Source organism: Piliocolobus tephrosceles, chromosome 3 (assembly GCF_002776525.5).
Source record: "Piliocolobus tephrosceles isolate RC106 chromosome 3, ASM277652v3, whole genome shotgun sequence".
Classification (NCBI taxonomy): domain Eukaryota; kingdom Metazoa; phylum Chordata; class Mammalia; order Primates; family Cercopithecidae; genus Piliocolobus; species Piliocolobus tephrosceles.
Window position 1 is genome coordinate 183413694 of NC_045436.1, and position 10857 is coordinate 183424550.

A 10857-nucleotide genomic window follows, 5' to 3' on the forward strand; every position below is an offset into this window, starting at 1 on the left:
CTGGACTTGATGGCTTCACTGGCAAATTCTTCCAAATACTTGATGAAGAATACCAGTTCTTCTCAGGCGCTTCGGAAAAACTGAAGGCGAAGGACTACTTACTTCCTAACTATTCTATCAGGCCAACATTATCTTGATGCCAAAGCCAGACAAAGACACTATAAGAAAAGAAAACTGGGCTGAGCGTGGTGAATCACACCTGTAATCCCAGTACTTTGGGAGGCTGAGGCAGGAGGATCACTTGAAACCAGGAGTTCAAGACCAGCCTGGGCAACATATTGAGACCCCATCTCTACAAAATAATAAAATAGGCTGGTGTGGTGGTGAATGCCTGTAGTCCTAGCTACTTGGGAGGCTAAGGTGGGAAGATCACTTGAGCCCAGGAATTCCAGGTTGCAATGAGCCATGATCACACCACTGCATTCCAGCCTAGGCAGCAGAGCAAGACCCTGTCTCTAAAAAAAAAAAAAAAAAAAAAAAAATTTAGGAATTAGCTTAACCAAGGAGGTGAAAGACTTCTGTACTGACAACTACAAAAAAGTTGCAGTAAGAAATTAAAGAAGACATAAATAAATGAAAACACATCCCATGTTTGTGGACTGGAAGATGTCAATAGTACTCAAAGCGATCTACAGATTTAATTCAATCCCATCAAAACCACAAAGCCTTTCTCAGAAATGGAAAAACCCATCCTAAAACTCATATAGAACCTCAAGGGATCCCAAATAGTAAAAACAATGTTGAAAGAAAAGAAGAAAGTTAGAGGACTCACACTTCCTGATTTCAAAACTTACTACAAAGCTACAGTAATCAATAATTTAGTATCTGGTAAACTTGCTACAAAGCTATAATCAAGAATACGGTAATCTACAGTCTGTCTTCATGCCAGGGTGGTACCCTGGGCCTATGTATCTGTCTTTATGCCAGTACCACATTGGCACAGAGACAGACACATAGGTCAATGAAATAAAACACAGAGTTCAGAAATAAACCTTCACATATATGGTCAAATAATCTTTGACAAGGTGCTGAGACCGTTCAGTGAGGAAAAGAATAGTCTTTTTGACAAGCGGTGTTGGGAAAACAGGACATTAATTTACAAAAAAATTAAGTTGGATCTTTTGCCTCACACCATATACAAACTACAAAGATCTAAATGTACCACCTAAAACTGTAAAACTCTAAAAAAACAATAAGACAAAGCTATACAACTTTGGATTTGGCAATGATTTCTTGGATATGACAACGAAAGCACGGGCAAAAGACAATGTGAACAGAGCAAACAGGCAACTTGCTAGATGGGAGAAAATAGTTGCAAGTTGCATATGTGATGAAGAATTAGTATGCTTAGTACGTAGAAAACTCCTAAAACTCTTCAACGAAACAACAAGCTGATTCAAAAATAGACACATGACTTGAATAGACATTTCTCTAAATAAGTACTCAAATGGGCAATATGCATATAAAAAATGTTTGACATCGCCATTCATTAGGCAAATGCATATCTAAACTACAATGAGGCTAGGGTATAGTGGCTCACACCTGTAATTCCAGCACTTGGAGAGGCTGAGGGATTGCTTGAGCCCAGTTCAAGATCAGCCTGCACAACATACTGAGACCCCCATCATGTCTCTAAAAAAAATTTTTTTTTAATTAGCCAGGCATGGTGGTGTTTGCCTGTATTTCCAGCTACTCAGGAGATTGAGGTAGGAGGATCACTGGAGCCCAGGAGGTCAAGTCTGCAGTAAGCTATGATTGCACCACTTATACTCCAGCATGGGCAACAGAGTGAGACCCTGTCTTAAAAACAAAAAACAAGGCGTGAGGCCTCTCCGCCGCCGCCGCAGACGCCGCCGCGATGCGCTACGTCGCCTCCTACCTGCTGGCTGCCCTCGGGGGTAACTCCTCCCCCAGCGCCAAGGACGTCAAGAAGATCTTGGACAGCGTGGGCATCGAGGCGGACGACGACCGACTCAACAAGGTTATTAGTGAGCTGAATGGAAAAAACACTGAAGACGTCATTGCCCAGGGTATGGGCAAGCTTGCCAGTGTACCTGCCGGTGGGGCTGTGGCTGTCTCCGCTGCCCCAGGCTCTGCAGCGCCTGCTGCTGGTTCCGCACCTGCTGCAGCAGAGGAGAAGAAAGACGAGAAGAAGGAGGAGTCTGAAGAGTCAGACGATGACATGGGATTTGGCCTCTTTGATTAAATTCCTGCTCTCCTGCAAATAAAGCCTTTTTACACATAAAAAACAAAAACAAAAACAAAACAAAACAAAAAAACTGCAACGATATACCACCTGACACCATTAGGTTGGTTACTATATTAATAAAACAAACAAGCAAACAAAAAAACACAAAAATTCCAGAAAATAACAAGTGTTGGTGAGGATGTGGAGAAACTGGAACCCTTCTGCACCATTGCTGGGAATGTGAAATGGTACATCCATGATGGAAAACAGTATGGGGGTTCCTCAAAAAATTAAAAGTAGAATTACCCAGCAACTGAATTTCTGCACACATACCCCAAAGAATTGAAAGCAGGGTCTCAAAGAGCTATTTGTATGCACATGTTCATAGCAGCATTATTCACAATAGCTAAAACATGGACGCAACCTGTGTTAGTCCATTTTCATGCTGCTGATAAAGACATATGCAAGACTGAGTAATTTATAAGGAAAAAGAGTTTTAATGGACTCAGTTCCACATGGCTGGGGAGACCTCACAATCATGGCAGAAGGTGAAATGCACATCTCACATGGCGGCAGACAAGAGAAGAAAACTTGTGCAGGAAAACTCCCCTTTGTAAAACCATCAGATCTCATGAGACTTATCCGCCATCACGAGAACAGCATGGGAAAGACCTGCCCTCATGATTCAATTACTTCCCACTGGGTCCGTCCCACAACACGTGGGAATTGTGGGAACCAAAATTCAAGATGAGATTTGGGTGGGGACACAGCCAAACCATATCACAACCCAAGTGCCCATTGATGGATAAATGAATAAGCAGAATGTGGTATAAACAATGGGATACTATTTAGCCTTAAAAAGGGATGAGATTCACCCCATCTCTACTAAAAAGAAATACAAAAAATTAGCCGGGCGTGGTGGCACCCGCCTGTAATCCCAGCTACTCAGGAGGCTGAGGCAGGGAACCAGTTGAACCCGGGAGGCAGAGGTTGCAGTGAGCCGAGATCGCGCCACTGCACTCCAGCCTGGGCAACGGAGCAAGACTCTGTCTCAAAAAAAACAAAACAAACAAACGATAAAAGGGATGAGATTCTGACACAGGCTGCAACATGGATGAATCTTGAGGACACCGTGCTAAGTGAAATAAGCCAGTTGCCAAAAACACAACTACTACAGAATTCCACTTATATGAGGTGGCTAGACTAGTCAACATTATAGAAACAGAAAGTAGAATGGTGGGTACCAGGGCCAGGGGAAGGGAAATGAGGAATTATTGTTTAATGGAGACAGAGTTTCAGTTTTGCAAGATGGGAAGAGTTCTACACAGATGCATGGTGGTGACGGTTGCACATCACGAGTGTATTTAACACTACCAAACTGTACACTTAAAATGATTAAGGTTGTAATTTTAAGTTATATGCATTTTACTACAAACTTTAAAAGTTGAAAAAAAGACAAGTGAGGGCAGTCATTGCACTGGGGAGAAGGAGGAGGGCAGTTACTGGTGGGGGCTTTGGAGGGGTTTTTGACACAGTGTTCCACTTCTCAAACCAAGTGGCAATTACACAAATATTGCTTTGCTTTTTAAAAAAAGATTGTGGCTTTCTTCTTCCTAGAAGACTGTGTGTTGTCCTCTTGTCTGGTGTGCTTTGTTGAGAGAAGCTGCCCCATGGGAGAGCCTACGTGGCTGGGAGCTTAGGGTCCCTCTGCCCAACAGCCCATGAAGAGTAAGCTCGGATGCAGACTTCCCCAGGCAAGCCTTCAGATGAGAACACAGATGCTGTGCCATTGTCCTGATTGCAGTCTAGTGAGAAGCCAATATGCAGAGGACTCAAGCCATGCCTAGATTCCTGACTCATGGAAATGGTGAGATACTGAATGTTTTTTAAGCTGCAAAGTTTCAGGGAATTTTATTATGCCCCAATAGATAACAAATAATGCTACGTATAGAATCCTGTGTTACTACTTATTTTGTCTTGTGACTTAAAAAAAATAGATATTTGACTATTGCTTGGCTTTTATCATTGTAATTGATAAGGTTGTTTTCAAGATAACTGCTTTTGGTGTAATCTGAGTGGTTTTCTTTTTCACTTTAAATTTTTTTTGTCTTTTGTATTCTGTAGTTGTACTCCCTAGAAGTGTAGTTTCATTTTTTTCCACCAGTTCAAGTCTCATAGTGTTCCTGAATCTTAGGATTCACATTTTTCATGAAGTATAGAACTTTCTTAGACATTATCTTTTTAAATACTGTTGCTTCCTCATTCTTCTAATCATTCAGAATGGAACTCTCAAAGATGTTTGGGATCTCCTCATTCTGTCATCATGCTCTGCCTCACACCAGAAGTAATTTCTGCATATATCACAAATTCAGCTTTCAGCTGGGTCTAAATTGCTTTTTAACTCATTCATTGAGTTAATTTTAGCAAGTATGGTTTTCCATTCTAGATATTCCATTTAGTTCTTCAAAACTGCCTATTCTTCCCCCGTTCCCTTGCAATCGTATTCTTGTTCATTTACTTTTTTTTTTTTTTTTTTTTGAGATGGAGTTTCACTCTCGTTGCCTAGGCTGGAGTGCAATGGCACAATCTTGGCTCACTCCGCCTCCCAGGTTCAACCAATTCTCCTGTCTCGGCTTCCCAAGTAGCTGGGATTATAGGCATACGCCACCACGCCCAGCTAATTTTGCAATTTTAGTGAAGATGGGGTTTCTCCTTGTTGGTCAGGCTGGTCTCGAACTCCCAACCTCAGGTGATCCACCCACCTCGGCCTCCCAAAGTGCTGGGATTACAGCCGTGAGCCACTGCGCCCAGCCTCATTTACTTCATTACTGTAATTCTTAACCATGTTAAACATGTTTAATTAATGTTCTCTTTTTTGCTCGATTCACCTTCTGAAGACCTTTGGTGAGGGAGTCCGTTCCTGCTTTCACACATCTGCTGACTTCCCTCATGTGGTTCTTTCTTTGCGTGTCTTGTACTTTTGTAAATTCATCTTCAGTGGGTTTTATGGGTAGGAATTGGAGGGGGCTAGATTGAGAATGTCTATGTGATTTTGCTTCTATCACTGTGCCTGCTTCTGTCATGGGCATCAAGGGTCTTACTGGCCTGGGCCCAGGTTTTATATCAAGTTGTTTGCTGCAGGGGTGGTAAGGCCTGGATTGTGAAACCTGTGAAAATTTCATACCTAGGCTGGGCACGGTAGCTCATTCCTGTAATCCCAGCATTTGGGGAGGCCAAAGTAGGAGGATCACTTGGGCCCAGGAGTTCAAGACCAGCGTGGGCAACACAGCTAGACCCTGTCTCAAAAAAGAAACAGTCAATACCTGAAGTCTAACGAGACTCTGAGTCCTGATTATCAATTGTCAACAAAACTGTTTCTGTCTCACAGAACCACAACAGGCAGGCAAACACAGAACCATCCTATTTTCTTCCTATTTTCATCCTATTTCTGTGGGCACATTTGTTCATATCTCTCCTGAGGGTGTAGCCCTTTGAGTGCCCTTGTTCCAGTTCCCGATTCACGTGGGTCCAGGGAGGCCTCGTCTCCTTTCCCATGTAAGTGCGGAGACTTAAATCCCGAGGCTCGGGACCAACATTCTCCCAGGCTGCTGCCCTTTGGCTCTTACACTTCAAGACCTGGTTTTCAGTCTTCTGTTTGTCTCTGGTTCCTGTCACATCCCTCACCTCCTTGTGAGCTCAGCGGTGCCTCAGAAGTTTGTTGTTTCTATCTTGTGCTCACAAGTTCTGTTCTGGGAGGCTTTTGGGGTTAGACCATCACAGGTAAAGACAGAAGTGGAAATCTACTTTTGCACTATTTCTAAGATCAATTTCTAGGCTTGTTTTCAGAACATTTGCCATCCCTCTCTGCTCTGGTTTGAATAACTGTCCCCTCCAAAGTTCATATTGAAGTTTGATTGTCATTGTCATTGTGATGATCTTTTTTTTTTTTTTTGAGACGGAGTCTCGCTCTGTCGCCCAGGCTAGAGTGCCGTGGCCGGATCTCAGCTCACTGCAAGCTCCGCCTCCCGGGTTTACGCCATTCTCCTGCCTCAGCCTCCTGAGCAGCTGGGACTACAGGCGCCCGCCACCTCGCCCGGCTAGTTTTTTGTATTTTTTAGTAGAGACGGGGTTTCACCGTGTTAGCCAGGATGGTCTCGATCTCCTGACCTCGTGATCCGCCCGTCTCGGCCTCCCAAAGTGCTGGGATTACAGGCTTGAGCCACCGCGCCCGGCCTGTGATGATCTTAAAAGGTGGAACCTCTGAGAGGCAATTCAGCCACGAGGGCTTTGCCCTTCTGAATGGGCTGGTGCTGTTATCATGGGAGTGGGCTTCTAATAAAAGGGTGCGTTCAGCACCCTTTGCTTTCTCTCTCTCTTTGCCCTTCTGCTGTTCTGCGATGTGAAGATGCAACAAGAAGGCCCTCACCAGATGCAGCCCCTTGAGGTTGAACTTCCCAGCTTCCAGAACCATAAGCCAACAAGCTTCTGTAAACTATGTTACCCACTCTGTAGTAGTCTGTTATAGCAGCACAGAATGGATGAAGACGTCCTCTGTATCATTTTGCAATCCTACAAGAAAGGTGTTCTTTTGTACTCATTTCATCCCTGGCTAAACTGGACTCTGGAGGGCTAAAGTAACAAGGCAGGTCTGTCTGCTTCCAGAGGACCTGTCCTACAGTGGCGGTTCTGGGCTCCCCTGGGCTTTGTGGCACTTTACAGCTTGCAGTCATCCTGCAAGGTAGATGTTCCTTCTCTTCCCATCTTATGGCTGAAAACCAAGCCCTTATAGCAGTTATACAAGTTATGTGGCAGTTTTCAGCAATTGTATTAAAAATATTTTAGGTAGACAATATGGTGTATATACATAATGGTACACCAGTCAGCCTTAAAAAGGAAGACAATGCCGCCATATATGACAATATGGATAAACCAGAAGGGCGTTATGTGAAAAACCCAGGCACAGAAAGACAAATGCTGCATAATCTCACAGGTGAAATCTAGAAAAGTTGAACTCACAGAAGCAGAGGGTAGAATGGTGTTTATCTGGGGCTGGGGCTGGACAGTGATGTTGGTCAAGGGATACATTTGAGTTACATTGGAGGAATATGTTCTAGGATCTATAGTAGGACATGATGACTATGGTTAGTAACAACATATCGTGTGCTGGAAAATTGCTGAGAGTAGATTTTAAGTGTTCTCACCACACCAAAAAACAAGTATGTGAGTTAATGCACGTTAACTAACTTGATTTAGCCATTCCACAATGTATACATGTTTTAAAACAAGTTGTAAACAATATATACAATTATTATTTGCCAATTAAAATATATACATTTAAAAATATTTTAGATATTTGTCCATTTTTGTTTCAAGTTTACTTGTTGGTCATTTTATTGTTAAAAAATTCTTGGCTGTTTTTGGCCGGGCGCAGTGGCTCATGCCTGTAATCTCATCTCTTTGGGAGGCTGAGGCAGGTGGATCACCTGAGGGTCAGGAGTTCGAGACCAGCCTGACCAACACGGTGAAACCCCCATCTCTACTAAAAATACATAAAATTAGCTGGGTGTGGTGATGGGTGCTCTACAATTCCAGCTACTTAGGAGGCTGAAACAGGAGAATCGCTTGAACCTGGGAGGCAGAGGTTGTAGTGAGCTGAGATGCACCATTGCACTCCAGCCTGGGCAACAAGAGCGAAACTCTGTCTCAAAATAAATAAATAAATAAAAAGATTGTTTTTTTTTTCTGTGTGTACATGACTGACACCACCAGTGGTTTCCTTTAATACCTCATCAATGTTCCCAGGCACTTTTTCTATTTGAGGTATGTGAAGTGATAGGGTGGCCCTTGTCTTGAGTGTGATACTGAACACACCGACTGATAAAATGGGGGCCTTTGGCTGCACACCAGACACTCTGGGTACTGATGAGCTCGCCCCCGACTCTGTGCCAGAAATCAGAACGGTGGTCCAGAAGAGTTGGCGGAAAGAGGAGGAACCAGATGCAGTGATTTACCTGGTTTGTCCTGGTGTCAAGTAAGTTGGAGTTTTTCTTTCACACATGGCTGGCACACAGAAGCACTCATAAATACCCGAGTTGAGTAATATAGTCCATTGATGTGGAGTCGCATGAAGCAGCATTCGTCCATCCAAAATGCTGATGCTTCTTTAGAGTGGACTGAGTTTTCCCCCAATACTAGGTTGTCCCACGCGATGGACAAAAATATCCCGTGTGGGAATGGAGGCTGGCTGGGGGGAACCTAGTGCCCAGGCCTCTGGCATCCCCACCAAGGTGACTCTCCAGCAGCTCCTAGGATAGCCCATCTGTGTAGGACAAACGCCACAGGACCCTCCTGTGTGCAGGCACATGACAGGCCCAGGCACAGGGAGGCAGGTGGGCAGGCACAAGAGCAGCCAAACACTGACCCTGGAGGGCGGTGGTCATCTGCTCATCATGGGAAGGACTGGAGGTGAGAGAGGGAGGCAGCGCCCACTGGGGTTGGGACGAGCTGTGCACACGGCTGGGTGCACACAAAACTGAGGCTTCTTTGTGAGCAACACAGTCACATTTAGGTGTAGGAATCTTGGCTGGAGTTGCCCAATGTGGGGAGCAGACAGCTCTGCAGCCAGAACCACAGCTGGAGAAGGAAGCACTTGGAACAAGCCAGGACAGTGGGACGGGCCAGGGTCATATAAGAGTCGTGATAACGCACTGACAAGTTGTGCAGAGGGACACTGCAGACGGAGGCCATGGGGCGTGCTGATGGGGAAGACGACGGATCCCTGGCTGGCATCCGTCTCCGTTCTTAGTTGCCTGCGGAATTCCGGAGAGCTCTGCTCCAGCTACACTGGACATAAAAGTGCACAGGAAATGGATCCAGGAGAGGAACTGCTCTTCTGGACTGAGCTTGCTGCTCATGGCAGCCTCACCTACAGGACCCAAAGCCTTATGTGATGTTTGCTGGACACTCAGCCACGTGGCTGCCTGTTGAGCTCTGCAAGTCCACGTGGGAGCCAGGAATTTCTCCCCAGAAGCCTCTCCATTTTATTCACCAACGCCCAGTAAATCACAACCTGACTTGCTGCAGAGGATGGAGTGCCTGGGACCCGTCTGTCCTCAGCTTCCCTGGGGAAAGGGGGTGGCACGTCCGTGCTGCCTTCTCCTGGGCTGGCTGTCCATGCCGAGCAGACAGCAAAGTCCAGTGAGGTCCCTGCTTGTGCACCCCACCAACCACATCGTCCCTTCCCGGCAGCCTCTCCTAGGCCCCTCCATCTGCGACCCCTTGTCCCCTGCACCGATGTCTGGCCTTGCAGGTTGCTGCTCATTTTTCTGGAATTTTCTTAGATCTCTGCAGGGCTGCCCCTCCCCCTACAAGGGCTCCACGCGTGTTCCCTCCTTCCCTCCACAGACTCCCACTGGGCTTCCCTGACAGGGCCCCACCCTCCCCAAAGCTCTGGTGACACCTGCCAGGTTTCCTCCAGGCCACAGCTGGGCAGCCCGGTCTTAGAACAGAAAGTGGTACGCATGGCAGGCCCGACTGACGACCCAGCACCCAGCACTGTCAAGGGCAGACATGGGCTTCTCAGGGCAGCCTAGGACGCGTCCTCACGAACCACAGCGAAACTAGAGCAGGTGTCTGTCTCGGATAGGAGTCTGTATCATTCCGTTTCCAGGCTGTGGTTTCTGAAATTATGCAACTATCTGATCATTCCAGTGTGCTCAGAGTAGCCACGCGCAGAGAAACTCCCCACGCGGTGGATGGAAGCGTCCACTCGCGGCGCGAGGAATATCCCTGGGCCCCTCGGGAGAGTCTGCAGGGGCAGCCCCTGGGTGAGCAGGCCCGGTGCGGCCTCTCCCTGAAGGGACTTTCGGGCCCTTCCTGGTCGGGGCGTCTCCGGCAGCGGGCAGCAGCAGAGCTGAGCTGCCTGGACGTTGGTTGGCTACAAACCCTACTCTTGTTAAAGGAAAAACGGGGTCGGGAAGGGGGTTCTCCAGCCCTGAACTTCCCGGGCCGGGGACAGCGCGCTGGGCCGGGCAGGACGCGGCCCCTCCCGGAGTCAGGGTCCCCCCCGGCTGGGACGCACTGGGGCGGGCGCGCTTCTCCTCCCGGGGCCCCATGTGCGGCCGGCTCTTGGACGGTAAGTCAGGGCCCGGGTGGGGGCGACGGGGGAAACCCGCGGCCTCGGTCCCCCTGGTCAGCCCCGGGGACAGCGGCACCGCAAGGACAAGCTCTTCGGAGGCGCACGGGCCAGGCCGCAGGGCCAGAAGCGAGCGCGGGGGGGCGGCGGCTGGCGGGGCGGGAAGGGAGCGGGGCGGCCGCGGCGCGGAGGAGCGCCATTTACGTTCGGGTCCGTTAAGGGCGCTGACGTGGGCGACCCTGCCTCGGCTTCCGGGACCGGCGCCGACCCGCAGGGGGCCTCGGGGCGGGCGGCGCTCCTGCCAGCGGTGCTGAGCCTGGCCCGACCCTGCCCGCCTTCCTCGGGGACAGGCGGTTTAGAACGTGCGGAACACCGGGTCTCCGGCTTCCGCCGCGGTGCAGCCCCCGCGAGCTTCCCGCCAAGCTCCCGCCCCGCCCCGCAGCCGCGCCCGGCCGGGCGGGCCCTGAGCCGCCCGCGTGAGTCCGTGCGCCGCCCGCGCCGGGAACCAGGAGACCAACCGCGAGGCCCCGCCCGC

At 48.3% G+C, this 10857-nt stretch overlaps 1 protein-coding gene and 2 pseudogenes across 2 annotated transcripts in view; 2 read left to right on the top strand and 1 right to left on the bottom strand.

The window, feature by feature from the left end:
• The first annotated feature begins 1810 nt into the window (after positions 1–1810).
• On the top strand, positions 1811–2243 carry LOC111539056 (annotated as a pseudogene). The gene has a single exon (XR_002730560.1). The product of XR_002730560.1 is annotated as a 60S acidic ribosomal protein P2 pseudogene (transcript).
• Positions 2244–8624: 6381 nt separating this feature from the next.
• LOC111538968 lies at positions 8625–9765 on the bottom strand (annotated as a pseudogene).
• Positions 9766–9909: 144 nt separating this feature from the next.
• The window catches only part of CTBP1 (C-terminal binding protein 1), a 41414-nt gene continuing 40466 nt past the window's right edge, over positions 9910–10857 (top strand). Inside the window, exon 1 of the mRNA XM_026449208.1 lies at positions 9910–10322. The gene's annotated coding sequence lies outside the window, so the exon portion shown is untranslated. The remainder of the gene's footprint in view (positions 10323–10857) is intronic.